This window comes from Molossus molossus, unplaced genomic scaffold (genome assembly GCF_014108415.1).
Source record: "Molossus molossus isolate mMolMol1 unplaced genomic scaffold, mMolMol1.p scaffold_m16_p_2, whole genome shotgun sequence".
Taxonomy (NCBI): domain Eukaryota; kingdom Metazoa; phylum Chordata; class Mammalia; order Chiroptera; family Molossidae; genus Molossus; species Molossus molossus.
The window spans coordinates 104642806-104661825 of NW_023425355.1; the positions used below are offsets into that span (position 1 = coordinate 104642806).

The following is a 19020-nucleotide window of genomic DNA, read 5'->3' on the forward strand; positions in this document are numbered from 1 at the left end:
GAAAACCGTTCAGAATTACTTAAGAAAATTTTGTTGTTGTTGTTGTTTGCATTTATCCTCAGAGTGGGAGGGAGAAAGGGAGAAACATCGAAGTGAGAGAGACACATCGAGTGGCTGCCACCCACACGACCCCATCGGGGGCCAGGGACAAACTGCAACCTCGGTACATGCCCCCAGCGGGAACCGAACCGGGGACTCTCTGGTCCGCGGGCCGACGCTCTAACTGCTGAGCCAAACCGGCCAGGGCTAGAAAGTTTAAAGATATGCGTCTCCTGTGGTCCGAAATTCCCCATCTCCATGCACACTAAGAGAATAAACCAATTGTGGAATACACCCAATTATCTCTGGGTAATATGTGCCCAGTTCTGAAAGTCAGCCAATCAGTGATAAACCCCCTTGAAAGGCAGCCAATCAGTGACAAGTCCATGCTTACATCCAAGAGCAAATCAAAAAGCGCCCTTTCCGGCCCTGGTCTGAAAATCCAGCCTTACTCCAGCGAGTGCAGGAACAGTCTGGAAGTCGGTGCTCCCACACTCCCGCTTCTCTGTTAGTCAAGCCTTGCACACCCTGTTCCACAAAACCTTCCCGAGCTCTGACTTCTCAAAAACGGCGCCTGACAAGTAGAGTTCACCTTCTCAAGTAAGTGTAAAATTCACCTTATTTGCAGCAGATATCAAGTACAATTTATTGTTAGTTTGCAAGTTCACAGCCCTTTCAATGGCTTAAGCTTGGTTATGCATTCTGATGTGCAGTTATTGTGGCGGTTATTATCTGTTTTTTTAATTTTGTGTATATTTAAACTCAAAAATGCTAAAACCCAAGTGCAAATTTTGTGGTGAATTTTCTAAAAAGTAGGCATTTATTAAATGAGGTTAAAGTCCTTTTGAAGCTTTTTCAGCAGGATCCAATAATTCATTCAATATAAAAAATGGTAGAAAGTCAGGTATAAACCAACATAGTACATCTAAACAAATGAAGTGTGATTTCCTCAACTCATACCAAAGCAACTGATAAACTACTAATTTATTTTTAAATACTTTTTAAAAATTGATTTGAGAGAGAGAGAAACATTAATGTGAGAGAGAAACATCGATTGGTTGCCTCCTGCACTCACCCCAACCACGGATCAAACTCCCAACACATGTATGTGCCCTGACCAGGAATCAAACCCACCACCTTTTAGTGTAAGGGACAATGCTCCAACCAACTGAGCCACACCAGCCAGGGCTAAAATACTAATTTATTGATTAAAAATTCAGATGAAGAAGATAAATTAGGCAAAGCGGAAGCTGTAATGGCCTTCCACGCTATATTATCATTAAATTCAGCTTGAATGACTGCTTAAAGGTACTGCTACCAGAAGTATTTTCTGATTTAAAAACTACAAAATAATTTTCAAGTGCCAGGATGAAATCTGCAATAATAAAAAATGTAATAGCTCCATTTACTATTAATAGATATTATGAAAGATCTAAATGCCTCACCTTCTTGTGGTATAACCTTGAATGCAAGTAATCATAATGCAGAGGAAAATATTTCCCTTGGCTAATGCAATATTTTTCTCATGAAAAAGACTTGCTAATTAGACTGTTTCGAGTAAAATCCCTTCCAGATAAGACTTCAGAAACAATAGAAACTTTTTGCAGAGGCTCTTTCATTGAATTAAGGACTAATGAGCACCCTGGCCAGTGTGGCTCAGTTGGTTGAGCATTGTCCCATTCACTGAGAGGTTATGGGTTCAATTCCGTCAGGGCACATGCCTGGGCTGCAGGTTCAATCCCTGGTCCGGGGTGGGGGGAGTATGGGAGGCAACCAATTGATATTCCTCCCTCACATTGATGTTTCTCTCTCTCCCTTCCTGTCTCTCTCAAATCAATTTAAAAAATGTCCTTGTGTGAGGATTAAAAAAATAATAATTAAAAAATAAAATATGGCCCTGGCCAGTTTGGCTCAGCAATTAGAGCATCAGCCTGTGGACCAAAGGGTCGAGGGTTTGATTTTAGTCAAGGGCAAGAGCCTCGGTTGCGCTTCAATCTCCGGCCCATGCAGGAGGCAACCAATCAATGTGTCTCTCTCACATCAATGTCTCTCTCTGTCTCTCTCCTTCCCCTCCCCTCTATCTGAAAATTAATGGAAAAATATCCTCGGATAAGGATTAAAAAAAAATTTTTTTAATTAAAAAAGAAATAAAATATGTAGCCCATCTGGTGCGGCTCAATGGATTGAGCATCATCCCATGGACTGGGAGGTTCTGGTTCGATTCCTAGTCAGGGCAGATGCCCGGTTTTCAGTCTTGATCCCCAGTGGGGAGCGTGTAGGAGGCAGCCGATCAGTGTATCTCTCACATTGATGTTTTTATTTCTCTCTTCCTTCCTCTCTCTCCAAAAAATCAATTAAAACATTTTTTAAAAATAAAATATGTATGTAAAATCAGACAACCTCTGTTGACAAACTATGGTCTGTGAGCTGTCTGGCTGTTTTTGTAAGTAGCATTTTATTGGGACACAGAAAATACCTGTTCATTTACTATTGTTTAGGGTTTCTTTCCCACTATGATAGAGACTGTAGGGCCCACAAACCTAAACTATCTACTGCCTTGTCCCTTAAGCAAAAGTTTGCTGACCCCTGGTTTAGACTATTTACAGTTAATGTAATTATTAATATGGTTGGATTTATGGCTACCATTTTATTATTTGCTTTCTGCCCCCCTCCCCTTGTTCCTCTGTTCCCCTTTTTGTTTTCTTTGGAGGTTTGAATATTTTTTAGTAATACATTTAAATTTATCTATTGGGGTTTGGGCTATATCTCTTTGCAATAATTTTTGGTGGTTGCTCTAGGGATTATAATGCATATACCTAACCTTTCACAGTCTTTTTAGAGTTGATATTTTACCATTTCCAGTAAAATGTAGAATCTTTGCAATCATTTGGCTCCCTTTACCACACCCACTGTTTAGTTTTCATATACATTACATCTACACACATTGAAAACATCAACAGACAACGATAACATTTTTGTTTAGAACAGTCATTGTTTAAAACTTAGGAGAAAAATTGTCTTTTATATTTACCCAGATATTTACCATTTCTTTTTTCTTTATAATTTTTTATTAATTTATTTTAGTTACAGATGTTTTTCCTTTTTTCCCCATTGACACCCTCCTCCCCATCCCCCATCCCCCATACCCGGCTTTGTTGTCCATGTGGATTGGTTATGCGTACATGCATATAAGTTCTGGGGTTTATCTCTTCCCTCCCCCCACCACCCCCTCTTCTGAGGGTTGTCAGTCTGTACCCTACTTCCACATCTCTGGGTCTACCCAATTGATATTTACCATTTCTGCTGCTCTTTTTTTTTTTTTATTTTTTTTTTTATCCTCATCCGAGGACATTTTTCCATTTTTTGTTCAGATAGAGTGGGAGGGAGAGAAGAGAGAGAGAGAGAGAGAGAGAAACATCGACGTGAAAGGGACACATCGAGTGGTTGCCACCCTCATGACCCATCCAGGGCCGGGGACAAACTGCAACCGAGGAACGTACCCTTAGCAGGAACCGAACCCGGGTCTCTCTGGATCGCAGGCTGACTCTCTAACCGTTGAGCCAAACCGGCCAGGGCCTGCTGCTCTTTTTTTATTTCTGAAGTTCCAAGTTTCCCTCTGGTATCATTTTTCTTTATCATTCAAAAACATTTTTATATGTTGTTAATGATTTTTAGATAGGAGAAGGGAGCAAGAGATAGAAACATCGATGAGAGAGAAACATGGATCAGCTGCCTCCTGCACGCCCACCCCAACTGGGACAGGGGATCAAAACTACAACCCAGGTACTCGAACTTGACCGGGAATCAAACTGGAGGCCCTTCGGTGCAAGGGCCGACACTCTATCCACTGCGCCACACCAGCCAGGGATCTTTATCATTTCCTGGAGAGCAGTTCTGCTGTTGACAAATATCTCACTTTTCCTTCATTTGAGAATGTCTTTAATTTGCCTTCATTTCTGAAGGTCATTTTCCCTGATTGAAATTCTGGGTTGACAATTTGTTACTTTCAACACTTCAAAGATGTTATTCCACTGTCTTCTGGCCACTGTATTTCTGATGAGAAATCTGTGGAATTTGCACAGTTGTTCCCCTATGGACACTGTGTCACTGCGTCGCTTTTCTCTAACTGCTTTCAAGGTATTTTTCTTCATTTTTTGTTTTCAGGAATTTGATTATTATATTTCTTGGCATGGTTTAATTTTTTCTCTTTTTTATCCTCATCCGAGGACATTTTTTCATATTTTGTTCAGATAGAGTGGGAGGGAGGGAGGGAGGGAGAAAGAGAGAGAGAGAGAGAGAGAGAGAGAGAGAGAGAGAGAGAGAGAGAAACATTCACGTGAGACATTGAGTGGTTGCTACCTGCACGACCCAACCAGGGCCGGAGACAAACTGCAACCGAGGTACATGCCCTTAGCGGGAACCAAACCCGGGTCTCTCAAACCGCAGGCCGACGCTCTAACCGCTGAGCCAAACCGGCCAGGGCGGCATGGTTTTCTTTGAGTTTATGCTGCTTGGGGATCACTGAACTTCCTGAGTCTGTTAATTTGTCTTTAATCCCAAATTTGGGAAGGTTTTGATCATGTCTTAAATTTTTTCCCCCACACCAGTATCATTCTCTCTTTTTCACACTCCAATGAAATGAATATTAGACTTTAAAAAAATTATTAGACAGTAAAAAAAAAAAAAATTTTTACTGATTTTTTTAGAGAGCGAGGAAGGGAGAGAGAAACATCAATGTGACAGAGATACATCGATTGGCTGCCTCCTGTACACCCCCTACTGGGTATTGAGCCCACAACCTGGGCATGTGCCCTGACAGGGAATTGAACTGGACCTCTCAGTCCATGGGACAATGCTCAATCCACTGAGCCTCACCTTCTGGGCTGAATATTAGACTTTTTTGTTTTGTTTTGTTTTGTTTTTTTGGTGCGTGCCCTTAGTGGGAACCGAACCCGGGACTCTCTGGTCCGCAGGCCGACGCTCCAACCACTGAGCCAAACCGGCCAGGGCAATATTAGACTTTTTTATATCATCCCATAGATCCCTGACATTCTGCTCACACTTTTCAATATTTTTCTCTTTGTTCTTAAAATTGGATCATTTCTGTTGATCGAGGCTCAAACTCACTGATTCTTTCCTCTGTCATATCCATGCTGCTATTGAGCCCATCCAGATAATTTTTAAATTTCAAATTTTATATTTTTTTATTCTAAAATTTCCAGTTGGTTCTTTTTTACAGTTTAGCTATAGTTTTTACATACCCTATAAAGTATTAAAACTCTATAATTTTTATATACAAGGGTGGGCAAAAGAAGGCTAATAATATTAATACAATAATATAATATTAATAAATAATAACATGAGAATAAACTCTGTGTTTCACATACTCACAACTAAACTTACCTTTGCCTGCCTCTGTATTTTTCTGCTGAGAACCTCTATCTTACCATTAACTTCAAGTGTGTTTATCTTTGCTTCATGAAAAATGGTTGGCATAGCTTTTTATTCTTTTTATAAGTCTTTGAGAATTCTAACATCTGAGTCCTTTTGTGTTGGTATCTGTTGTCTTTTCTCTTGAGAACTGGTAGCATTTTCACGTTTCTTTGTATGTACATTAACTTTGCATTTTATCTTAGACATTTTGAATATTGTGTCGGTTAGATTCTAGGTCTTATTAAGTTCCTGAAAATAATTATTTGTTTTACCAGGCGATCGATTTGTTTAGGTTCAAATCACAAGTTTTGTCTCCTCTTCTGTGGACAGTAGTTCTGATGTCAGTTCCATTTTCAAAGCCTTTGCTATCCTGTTTTGAGTCTGCTTGGGCATGTACAGCTCAGGAGTGAGCCTGAGACTTGTGTCAGTTTATGCACAGAATTAGGGGATTCCTTTCTCCATCTCTCTCCTCTATGGAATTCCCTTCCACATTCTCCAGTCTTCAGGGGCCTATTTCCCTGGTCCTCTGGCCAGAATGGTGCCATTTGTCTTGGATATTTAGCTGCCTGCACTGCTTCCATATAGTTCTAAACTAGAGCCACCACTGGGGTAAGGCCAGGAGAGAAAAAAGAAAAAAAAGTTCCCAGAGATCCACCCTCCCCCCACCACACACACACTCTTCAGACTATACTTGGGTATTGTGGTTCTGGGTAGGAGATCCTTAGACTATTTAAAGATCATTCCCAGAATATATGATCTCTCAGCTCTTTGGTTTTTTGTTTGTTTGTTTTAAATCTGAATTAGAACTTATTTTAACTATTTGGGCACCTGTGACTGAGAGTTTGAAAACTCTTACTGTGTATGTGAGTCTGTCTAGTGGGTGGGGGTCTCTGAGAACCTTTGGTTTTTGTGTCCCATGACATGAGGTCGCTAGGTTGTTTGGGGCCTATTTCCAGGTGTGAAATATCTGTTCCTTTTTGGGGTTTCAGTCTCAGGGCATGATGTTTTTGACTTATTAAGGTACTATTTTTTAATAAGTTTTTATTGATTTTTTTTTTTTTTAGAGAGAGATAGAAACATCGATGTGAGAGAGAAATATCGATTGGCTGCCTCCTGCACGCCCCCTACTGGGGATCAAGCCCGCAACCTGGACATGTGCCTTGACCAGGAATTGAACCAGGACCTCTCAGACCATGGGACAAGGCTCAATCCACTGAGCCACCCCGGCCTGGCAGTTTTTGTTTTGTTTTGTTTTGATTTTGATTTTTAGGGAGAGAGGAAGCAGGAGGGAGAAAGAAACATAGATGTGAGAGTGAAACATCAATCAGTTGCCTCCTGCACACCCCTTACCCAAGATAGAGCCCACAATCCAGGCATGTGCCCTAATCAGGAATTGAACCAGCAACCTTTCAGTGCACGGGACAATGCCCAACCAACTGAGCCACACGGGGCAGGCCTGCGATCTTTTGGGATGTGTATCCAGAATAAAATCTCTGAAATATTTTTCATTTTTTCTTCAAGAATTTGAGGTAATTGAACTGTATGTGGGATTTTATTTCAGGGTGTGAGGTCTCTGATCAGTTTTGGGGTCTGTGTCCAGAATGTGATGTCTCTGAGGTATTTTTTGTGGGGGGGTCTCTGTCCCAGGGTATGAGGTCTCTGAGCCGTTTTGAATTACTATGTCCCTGGGTGCATTTCATAGTGCAATGCCTTTGAGGCAGCTCTTTGTCTGTGTTCTAACAAAAGAGGTTTCAAAGTTTCTCTGGGTTATGTTGCTCACTGTACAATGATTCTGAATTATTTTTTAGTCTGGGTCCAGGGAGTTGATCTCTCTTAGCTGTTTGGGGAGCTGAGGTGTCTGAAGGGTATGAGATGTCTGAGTTCTTAGATTTGTATTCCAGGCCATGAAATCCCTGTATCATTCGGAGTATGTTCCAAGGTGTGAGGTTTCTCATATTTTTGGTAGTTTCTGTATAAGGGTGTGATGCCTCTGACCTATTAGTGGTCTATTCCTGGGGTATGAGCTCTCGGGATTTGATCAGGTTTTCATCTCATATTGAAGGTTTCTTTGCTAATTGGTTTCTGTGAAGTCTGTGGGCTATTTGGGAGCCTGTTTAAAAACTGTTACCAAGGTAGGAGGATTCTGAATTGTTTTGTGATCTGTGGCCAAGGTGTGAGGTATCTGAACTCTTTGGGTAATTGGTGACTGTGTCCAAACTGCAGTAACTCTTTTTAAGGTCTGTACCCCATAGTGTTATATCGTGGGGGGGGGGTGGATCCGGATCCCAACATATCAGGTCTGTGAGCTCATGGGCATTTGTGTTTATAACATGAGCTCTCTAAATCGTTTTGTAGCCTGTGTCCAAGGGTGTGAGTTCTCTAAACTGTTTTGGGGTCTGGGTCCCAGGATGTGAGCTTTCTGAGATTTTGAGGATTTATGTCCGGGGTGTGACTGCTCTGTGCTGTTCTGGGTTCTGTGTCACGATAGAAATTCTGAGCCATTTGAGATATGTTTCCAGGTGTGAAGTCTCTGTTCCTATTGACAGTCACTGTCAAGGGTGTGATGTCTCTGACCTCTGTTCTGTTTCCAAGGGGGTTTCTGAGCTATTTAGTTGGCTGTGTGACTGTGTAAGTTCACTGTCTGTTGATAGATTTGGCTTCCAGAGCATGGGATCTCTGAGCTGTTTGGGTTTTGTATCCATAGTGCCATGTCCTCTGAGCTGTTTTGGTTGGCTGAATCTGCAGAGGTGAGATCACTGAGGTATTTGCTGTCTGTGCCCCAGGGTGAATTGTCTGAGCCATTTTGAGGTGTGGGTCCTAGGGTGAGAGTTGTCAGAACTGTTTGGGGCATGTGTCCAGTTCTGAAGTTCTCTAGGTATTAAGAGTCTGTGTGACAAGATGTGAGATCTCTGTGTTTTTTAGTTGCTCTGTCCTTGCAAGGTCTGTGAGGCTAGGTGGGGGGTGGGGGGGAGAGAGTGGTTCCTGGGCAAAGCTTAAGATTTTAGGATTATTTTGTGCTGTGCCCAGAGTGTGAGATTGCTGAGCTCTTTGGGGCACTGTCTCAGGGTGTGAGATGCCTGCAGTGTTTCTGGGTCACTGTCTGCATTTAGAGTGCCAGGCCTCAACATTGTTTTATGTTCTGTGTCCAGTATGTTCTGTACCCAAGAGTGTTGAAGACTTCGTGGTCTTGGAGTCTTGGTACCACAGAATGAGATTTCTGAGGTGTTTGTACTTCTTTTTGTCTCAGTGTAAGTTTTCTGAGCTGTTGGGATTTCTTTTTCCCCAGCATGTGAGCTTTTGAGCTCTTGTGGGTTGTGGGTCTAGGATTTAAGGTTTCTGAACTTTGTGAGAGTTTCTGTCAAGGGTATGAAACCTCATAGCTCTTGTGTCTCTAAAGCCCATCTTTAAGCTATTTGGCAGATGTTTTCAGGTGTGAGGTCTCTGACGTTTGGATGGGTCTGTTACAAAAATGGTATTAAAAAAATTTTTTTATTTCTGGGTCTATTTCTGGAATATGAGCTCTCTGAGGTATTTAAAATATACTGTATATATTTTTATTTTATTGATTGATTTAATTTATTTATTTTTAATTTTTTTTCTCTTTATTGATTTTAGACAGAGAGGAAGGGAGAGGGAGAGAAAGATAGAAACACTGATGAGAGAGAACATTGATTGGCCGTCTCCTGCATGCCCCCACTGGGGATTTGGCCCATAACCTGGGCATGTGCCCTAACTGGGAATTGAACCAGTGACCTCTTGGTGCATGGGTCGATGCTCAACCACTGAGTCACACCGGCTGGGCTGATTGATTTTATTTTTAAAAAGAACTCTTATTTATTTAAAAAATGTTTTTCTTTATTGATTTAGAGAGAGAGGAAGGGAGAGGGAGAGAAATAGAAACATCGATGAGAGAGAACATCAGTTGGCCGCCTCCTGCATGCCCCCCAATGGGGATTTGGCCCACAACCTGGGCATGTGCCCTGACTGGGAATTGAACCAGCAATTTCTTGGTGCATAGGTTGATGCTCAACCACTGAACTACACCGGCCAGGCTTATTGATTGATTTGAGAGAGAGAGAGGAATGGGGAGGGGGGGACTTGGGTACTTATGTAGAGGGTGTCACCTTTCTGAGTTGTCTGGGGTCAATATCCCAGGGAGTGGGGTCACTGATTATGATTATGATTTGGGTCCCAAAGTTTGTGTCACAGCTGTCTGAGCTGTTTGGGTGTGAGCTCTCAGAACACTTTGCAGAGATGGTTCTCACCTTGTCTTTGAGCACTTTCCCCGCTTGCTTCCCCACCCCTCCATTAACAGCCTGTCTTTTAGACAGTCCCTCCAGACGGTACCTGTGTGTCACCTTCATTCTGTTTGTGAATAGGCATCTGAATTGTTTTGTGGTTTATGTCAAGAGTGTGAGGTCTTTGCCCAGATTTAAAAATATTTTTTTCTTTATTGATTTTAGAAAGAGAGAGACACATCAATGAGAGAGAACATTGATTGGCTGCCCCCTGCATGCCCTCCACTGGGGATTTGCCCACAACCTGGGCACGTGCCCTGACCAGGAATCTAACCAGTGACCTCTTGGTGTATGGGTCGATGCTCAACCACTGAGCCTCACCAGAAGGCTAAATCACCTTTTCTCATTTACACTTTTCCTTCTAGGTGTTTGCTCCTCCCATGCTTGTGCACACAGACTTGTGTATGTGTATTTCCTTATAACACATATTTATAAGTGGAATTCCCAGGTCAAAGAAGTCATTTATTCAACAAAACCCTTTTTGAGTACCTACTGTGTGCACGGCTGTTCGAGGGGCTATGGAAACTCGGGAAACTGTACATCCACATCCATCCGGGTGGTACTGACATTCCAGTGGGGAGGGGTGCTAATTTGTTTATTTTGATAGATGCTGCCACACAAATTCACACTTCTATCAGTGGCATCACAGGAACGAATGTCTGTTTATGGTCCAGGGCTCTGCTGCAAGGGTTTGAACACCTTCACTTAGCCCTCATTGATCATCAGGTTATGGGGCTGGGATGGTCCACTGGGGGACATGTGAAGGGGAGACAGGGATGAAACATGGGTGAAAAAGGAAGACATGAGAATCTATTCAGTTGTGTTGGGGTGAACAAAATATTGAATGATTTTGGTACACTGACATTAAACAGCCCTTCCTAGGTCGCACACACAAGGAAAGTGTGACCCTAGAGCGACTCGGAGATGGACCAGTCCGCTTCGGGAGGTACCACGGGGATAGGGGGGTCCGTGTATTTTGGAAGAAACCACTTAATGTGTGGGGACACGAAAGGTCTCGTTACCCCATGCGTGGATCAGCCCCCACCCCAGAAAAAGAAGAGAATAGCGCTGTCTTGACACACGCCACCCTTGCTCAAAAGCACCCACCTATCTGGAAGCCGCCTATGCCACAATCTTACGTCTAGTCCCGCCCAGTGTGGGGGGGGGGTCGGGGGAGGGGGAGGCTGCAGGGCGGTGATTGGCTCCAGGATGGGTAGGGTGGGATTAAATCCTTCCCTGATCTCTGATTGGTCGCCGGGAGATTACCTACCCAAGCTCTTCCAGGGTAGCAAGGGTTGCCTTAAACCCTTACTGGCGGTGAGTCTGATCCTCTGGCTAATCATTGCCATTGGCTGCTGGCTGTGCGCAGGCGCTGTTGCTCCTGGGCTGGCGTTCAGGGTTGCAGAGGTAGGGCTTTGGCTACGGGAGGCCACAGGTTCGAATCCTGTATAGGAACTTCAGTTTACGCACCTGTAAAAGAAGCTGGCATTATTGGCTGGCACAGAATGTGTCGGGTAATCTTTTCTATTCTCTTTTACTTGTTCTTTTTAAAGCAATGCTTATTGCATCCCATTATACTAGTTTCTGGAACCCCTGACCATTCACAACAGCACTGAGAAGAATTCTCTAGAGTTTCTGACAGCTGATTTCAGGCAGCCTGTAGCTCTGAGTCCAGCAGAGAAGGTTCAGGATGAGATGATTTCATGATTCTCCTCCAAGCCAAACCCACCTTCCCTCAGAGAGGGTGACTTGGGGGCATCATGTTCCCTCTGGACCAGGCCTGAGTAGGGGTGTATGGAGGTGTGTGTGTGTGTGTGTGTGTGTGTGAGAGAGAGAGAGAGAGAGAGAGAGAGAGAGAGAGAGAGAGTGTAGGGTGAGGGGGTGGGCCCTAAATTATAAAGATGCATGTTTTCATGCTTTGAGATGGAAGGGTGGGTGGCAATGAAAAGGAGACTTTTGAGAGAGGAGGGGGCAAGACTAAACTTAAAGGAGTAAACTTTTTAGTGATGGTATTTTAAGTATCAGGCAGGGAAGGTGTTTGGCTGGGTATAGGTTACTGGGAGGAAAGTGGTTCTCAAGTCCATCAACTCCTAAGGTAGTTTATTATAGACTGGATGCAGTGGAGGACTGTGTCCAGGATGTGAAGTCTGACTTGTTTTGGGATCTCAGTTCAGGGTATGACAGACTATGAAGTCTCTCAGCTGTTTTGGGGGGTCTGTGTTACAGCAGTTTAGATCTTCTAGATGTTTGTGGTTCTCTCTCCCAGGGTTTGAAGTCTCTAAGCTATTTAGGGGTTCTTGTGCATGGATGTACAGGGTTTTCTTTTTTTCTTCTTAAAGTTGAATTTCATTTTTGTTTCGTTGGCATTTCTCTGACTATTAAAGGGGCTCAATATTGTTTTTCTGAGCTTGTTGGCAAGATGTATTTAAGTTTTATGAATTCTCTTTTATGTCCTTTGATCTTTTTTCCTTTGTAATAAATATATTTAAAATAATTTTAGACTTAAGAAAAATTGCAAAAACTGTGCAGAGTTCTTGTATACCCTTTGCCTCACTTCCCCTAATGTAAAGAACTTATAATTCCCATAGCATAATTTTAAACCAGGAAATGAACATACTGCTGTTCCTGAGCTGTTGTTCACCTGTTTGGTGTCTGTGTCCAAAATGTGAAATATCTGAGCTCTGTGGACCCAGAACTCCCATGGGTTCTGTGTCCCATGTTGGGATGTCTCTGAGCATTTGATGTATGCAGATGCTTGGCCTTCTATCTTCTTGGTGGTCTCCGGCCCACAGAATGTCCTTGACCTATTAGGGTGTCTCTTTAGGGCACATCTTCTCTGAGCTGTTTAGGCTTCCTTGTTCAGAGTGTGAGGTCTCTGAGCACTTTGTGTGTAAGGATGTCTGTGTCCAAAGCTGTGTGTCCCTGTTTTTATTGGTCTCTATCAGAGATTCTCAGGTCAGTAAGTGGGTTCTGTGCCTATGGCAGGGTTTCTTAGCCTCAGCACTACTGACATTTTAGACCACAAAATTCCTTGCTATGGGGGGCATTACAGCTTATTGTATTAGTTTGTCAGGGCTATCTACCACAAACTAAGTAGCTCAAACAATAGAAATTTATTTTCTCACTAGAAATCGGAGATCAAGGTGTCAACAGGGTTGGTTCCTTCTAAGGGTGAGATGGAGAATCTGTTCCATGCCTGTCTCCTAGCTTCTGGTGGTTTCCTGGCAGTCTGATGTTTGTGGCTTCTGCTGCATTTATCTTCACTTGGCGTTCTCCGCGCGCGCGTGTGTGTGTGTGTGTGGCGGTGTCCAAATTTCCCCCTAAAAAAAAAAGACACCAGTCATATCGGATTAGGGGCTCACCCTACTCCAGTATGACCTCATCTTATATCTGCAATGACTCTTTTTCCAAATAAGGTCACATTCTTAGGGGTTATGACTTCAACACATGAATTTGGGGGTGGTAGGAACACAATTTAACCTATAACAGATGCTCAGCATGAGAAAGAAAGGAAAGGAGGGCCCGGCTGGTCTAGCTCAGTGGATTGAGCTTCATCCCATGGACTGAGAGATCCCGGTTCAATTCCTGGTCAGGGCACATGCCCTGGTTTCGTGCTCTGTCCCCAGTGCGGGGCGTGCAGGGAGCACCACCTCTCCCTTCTTCTCTCTCTAAAAAATCAATAAAAAGAAATTTTTAAAAATAAAATAAAAATAAATAAAAACATATCCTCAGGTGAGGATTAGAAGAAAAAGAAAAACGACCCTCGCCCTGGCCGGTTTGGCTCAGTGGTTAGAGCGTCAGCCTGCAGTCCACAGAGACCCAGGTTCGGTTCCTGCTAAGGGCATGTACCTTGGCTGCAGTTTGTCCCCGGCCCTGGTTGGGTCGTGTGGGTGGCGGCCACTCGATGTGTCCCTTTCACATCGATGTTTCTCTCTCTTCCTCTCTCTCCTTCCCGCTCTATCTGAGTGAAAAATGGAAAAATGTCCTCGGATGAGGATAAAAAAAAGAAAGAAAGAAAAACGACCCTCTTGTGAAAACTGTAAATCTTGTTATGAGAGAGACAGGTTTGTACATTTATGCAAGAGGCAGGGTCTGAGTTCTAGAGAAAGGCTTTGGGGTAGGGTTCAGAGCCTCAGTGAGTCAAAGAAGCCTTACGAGAAATTTAAAAACACTTTGATCACAGTGAAAATGCAAATAAATCTTACCAAATTTGTGAGATGCAGCAAAGTGGTGCTTACTCAGAGAGGAATTTGATAAATAAATTAAATATTAAAAAAAGGAATTTGGCTTCTGCCTTGCTTTTTCTTGAATCACTTGCTCTGTTGGAAGCCAGCCACTATATATATTGTGAGGATACTCAAGCAGCCCCATGGAGAAATCCATGTACCAGAGAACTGAGGCATTCCAGCCAAAAGCCAGCACTAACTTGCCAGCCATGTGAGTGATCCAACTTGGAAGCATAGCTTCCAGCCCCAGTCAACCCTTCAAATGACTGCCTGAAAGACCCAAAGCCAGAACCACACAGCTAAGCTGCTCCTGAATTCCTAATTCCTCAAAACTGTGAGATAATGAATGTTTACTGTCGTTTTAAGCTGCTACATTTTAGGGTAATTTGTGGTATTTCCTGGGTCTTTGAGAGTCTGTCCAGGGTTTGATATTTTTGAGCTTTTTGTGACTTATGTCCATATTAGGGTATTCCGGACACTTTGTGCTTCACATTTTTATTTATTTATTATTCTTTAAATCCTCACCAAGGACATATTTTTATTTATTTTAGAGAGAGAAAGGAAGGGAGAGAAAGCGAGAGATGGAGAGAAACATTGATAGGCTGCCTTCCTACTCCCCGTGCCCCGACTGGAGATTGAACCCAAAACTTGGGCCCATGCCCTTACTGGACATTGAACCCTCAACCCTGAGACCCTTCAGTGCACAGGACAGTGCTCCAACCAACTGAGCCACACCGGCAAGGGCTGGGATTCACATTTTTAGATCTCCAGGTTTTTAGATATTTGAACTGTTTGGGGTTCTATGTCCCAAAGTGTGGGGATTCTGGGTTGTTTTCTGTTCATGTCCAGAATGTGGTCATAACCTACTGGGATTCTGAATCCCAGGGTCTGATGTCTCTAAGAGACTTTGTCCTGGGGACCAGACTTTGAAGTCTTGGAGCTCTCTTAAAAGTCTATGTTCTGGGTGTGAGGGCATTGAGGTGTTTGGGAGTCTGTGTCTCAGGTTTCACAGCCATGGACTCTTTGAAGGACCCTGTACAAGTTTTGTTCGTTCTTTGAGGGGTATGAATTTTTAAGTCCCAGGAAGATACATCACTGAGGTGATCGGAGTCTGCGTCCAGGGTGTTAGGTGTTGCAGCAGTTTGGGCCACTGAGTCCCTAGATGTGAAGTCTCTGTGGTGTTTGAGAGTCTATGTCCAGATATTGCTTTAATGATTTTGAGGATGGGGACTCTTGTGTCCCAGGGTATCAGCTCTCTGAACTGTTTATGGATGTGTATCTCAGCATGTAAGCATGTAAGATTCCTAAGCTTTTTGTGGGTGTATGTCCCAAATGTGTAGGGTCCCTGACATGCTTGTGGCTGCATATTGCAGTATATGAGGTCTCTGTTCATGACATATGTACCTGGTGTGAGGTATCTGAGCTCTTTGAGTGTGTGTCCAGGATTATGAGGTCTCTGATCTGTTTGGATGTTTATTTCCCAGGATGAGTGATTTCTGATTTGGTTGTGGGCATATATTCCAGGATGCGAGTCCTCTGATCTATCTGGCTGTGTGTGTGTATGTCCAGGATGTGAGGTTTCTGCTCTCTTTGTGAATACATGTCCTAGGATATGAGGTCTTTGACTTGTTTGCCATTTTATGTCCCAGGATGTGAGGTCTCTCTCCCTGGGTGTATGTTAAGAGTATGAGGTCTCTGATTTATTTTTGCTTTTATGTCCCTGGATGTTAGATCTTAGATTTCTTTGTGGGTGTAAGTGCCAGTGTGTGAGCTCTCTGACCTGTTTGTGGGTATATGTCCCAAGATATGAAGACTCTGAGCTCTTTGTAGATATATTTCCCTGGTTGTTATTCTTTTTTGTATTTTTTTTCTGGGGGTGTGAGTACTCTGATTGGTTTCTTGGGTGTGTGTTACAGGATATGAGGACTATTCTGTCTGAGGGTATATGTCCCAAAGTACGAGATCTCTGCTGTGTTTGCGGGTGTGTGTGTCTGCATGTGAGGTCTTGAAAATGTTTATGGGTGCAGTTCTCAGGATGTAAGTTCCCTGGACTCTTTGTACGTATATGTCCCAGAATATGAGGTCTCAGATCTCTCTATCCCTGTATATGTCCCAGGACATGAGGTCGCTCTTCATGGATATATATCAAGGGTATGAGCTCTCTGATACTTTTGTGTTGGTATGTCTCAGGGAATGAGGTCTCTGGTCTGTTTTTTGGGGGGAGGGTGTCACATAATGTGAGTTCTCAAGTTTGTTTGTGGTGATATGACTTAGAATGTAGGTCTTTGATCGGTTTGGATGTGTATGTCCCATGATGTAAAGTCTCTGAGCTCTTTGTTGGTGTATATGCCAAGGTGTGAGGTCTCTGATCTGTTGGGTGGTATATTTCCCAGGATGTGAGGTCTCTGATCCATTTGTTGCTGTATACTAGTATGTGCGCGTCTGTCTTCATTGCTGTATGTCAGGGTCTGTTTGTGGATTTTTTTCCAGGGTATCAGGTCTCTGATCTGTTTCTAGGTGTGCTTCCCAGAGTAAGAAGTCTCTGGTATGTCTCTGTATGTAAGGTATCTGATCTTTTCATAGCTGTAGCAAGAGTTTCAGGTCTTTCATCTCTTTGTGGTTATAATTCCCAGGTGTGATGTCTGCATTGTATTTGTGGCTGTACCTCCTAGAATTTTAGGGTTGTTTCTGCAAGTGTGTCCCAGGATGTGAGGTCTCTGATTTCTTTGTGTATGTCCCAGTTGTGAGGCCTCTGATATGTTTGTGGGTATATTCACCAGAATGGGAGATCTCTGATATGTTTATAGGTATATGTCCCAGAGTGTGAGGTCACTGATCTATATGTGCATATAGGCCCAGGATTCGATGTCTGTGATCTGCTTGTCACCATAATGATCCGTGCGTGAGGTGTCTTTCATGGGTGTATGTTAAGTTTTCTGATATGTTTGTGGTTGTATAAATGTGGGCGTGAGGTCTCTTATTCGTTTGTGGGTATATATCTCTGTGTGAGGTCTGCAAGGTCTTTTTGGGTTTGTGTCCATGGTGTGAGGTCTCTGATCTGTTTCGGGGTTTATATACCAGGATATGAGGTTTATGACCATTTTGTCACTCTGTGTCCCAGAATATGAGGTCTCTGACACAGGTGTTCATAAAAAATCTGGGTGTGAGGGCTCTGATCGGTTTATGGATTTAAGTCCTAGAGTTTGACATCACCGATCTGTTGTAAGTGCTTTGTCCCATGATGTGATGTATCTGATCTTTTCAAAGTCATATGTTCCATGATGTGAGGTGTCTCATCTATTCCTCAGTGTATTTCCAAACATGTGAGGTCTCTCACCTGTGGGAGGGTGTATAGCCCATGATATAAGGCCTCTTATTTATTTGTAGGTACATATCCTAGGATATGAGATCTCTTCTTTCATTTGAGTGGTATGTCCCAATTTGAGAGGACCCTGCTTTGTTTTAGTGTGTTTCCCAATATGTGAGGTCTCTAAGTTGGTGGTAGTGTGTACTGCAGGATTTGAGTGCTCTGGTATATTATGTGTATGTCTCAGGTTGTGAGATTGTATATCACAGAATTGGAGTCTCTGATCTGGTTGTGCACATATATTCCAGGGTGTAAGGGATCCTAGCTGTTTGCCAGTGTTTGTCCCAGGTTGTGTGAGATGTTTGTGGCTGTATGTCCTAGGATGTGAGGTCTCCAGTCTGTTTGGGTGTTTGTCCAGGAGGTGAGATTTCTAATTTATGTTGGGTACATGTCACAGGATGTAAGTAAGGTCTCTTATCTCATTGTGAGTCGAATTCCCATGATTTAAGGTCACTACTTTTTATGGGTGAACGTCCCAGGTTGTGAGTTCTCTGATTTGCCAGGAGGGTTATTTTCCAAGATATGAGGTTTCTCATACGTTGCAGGTCTTTTTGTGGGTTGTGTGGTCTTTAATCTGTTTGTGGGTACATATCTCAGGCAACCTGATCTGTTGGATGGTGTATGCCACATGGTGTGAGGGCTCTGAACTATCTGTGGTGTTTGAAATCTCTGATGTGTTGGTGGCTACATGTCTAGGTTGTGAAGTCTGCAATCTCTTTGTTGGTATATGTCTCAGAATGTGACTCCCTGATCTGTTTGCAGGTCATGTCTGATGGCATGAAATATTTGGTGTGTTCATTGCGCAGTGAATCAGAGTGTGACGTCTCTGAACTGTGTGAGGGTGTTCTCCTAGGATCTGAGTTCCCTCATCTGTTTGCTTTCAGCATGCCCCAGGAAATGTTTGGTCTCTGACTCTTGGTGGATGTGCATCCCAGAATGTGGGTTCTCTGAGCTGTTGGGGCATGTATGTTCCAGGTTATCAGATCTCTGAGGTTTGGAGGGAATATTTCCAAGCATATCAGATTTCTGGTTTGTTTGCTGATATATGTGTGTATGTTTATATGTGTGCCTATGCCTATATTCTATATCTATGTCTATATCTATATACTTATATATACATATCTGATATGAAGGTGTGTATGTCCAGGCTTTGAGGTTATTGAGTTGTTAATGGGTCATCTCCCTTGGTTTTAAACCTTTTACCTGTTTGGGATTATATCCCATATGTTCTAATAAGTGTCTATTGTAAGATCTCAGGCCTTTGATCGGGTAGGTCTCTGACTTGATTATGGATGTATATTGCTGGATTTGAGATCTCTGATTTGTTTGTAGGTATCTATCTGTCTCAGGTTGTAAGGTCTCTGATCTGTTTGTGGATGTACATTTCCAGATTTCAGGTCTCTGTACTTATTCTGGATGTACTTCCTGTATATAAGATCTCTAATTTATTTGTAGTTTCATGTTGCAATATTTGAGGTCTGTGATCTCTTTAGGATTGTATTCCCCACATGAGGTCTCTGATCTGTATGTGAGAGTCTGATCTCTTTGTGTGGGTTCCTCAAGTGTGTAAGGTCTATTCAGTTTGTTGTTACATGGCCACGTTTGTGAAGTATGACATGTATGTGGGTTTATGTCTAAAATGTGTTTTGCTCTGAAA

The 19020-nt window shown here is 42.9% G+C and overlaps 1 long non-coding RNA gene across 1 annotated transcript; it reads right to left on the reverse strand.

Moving 5' to 3' along the window:
• Window positions 1–10408: 10408 nt before the first annotated feature.
• On the reverse strand, window positions 10409–13082 carry LOC118636304. Its single transcript, XR_004960643.1, has 3 exons — window positions 12896–13082; window positions 11041–11240; window positions 10409–10518 (listed from the first exon to the last, which is right to left on the reverse strand). It is a non-coding gene; the product is annotated as an uncharacterized LOC118636304 (long non-coding RNA).
• Between the last annotated feature and the right edge of the window lie 5938 nt (window positions 13083–19020).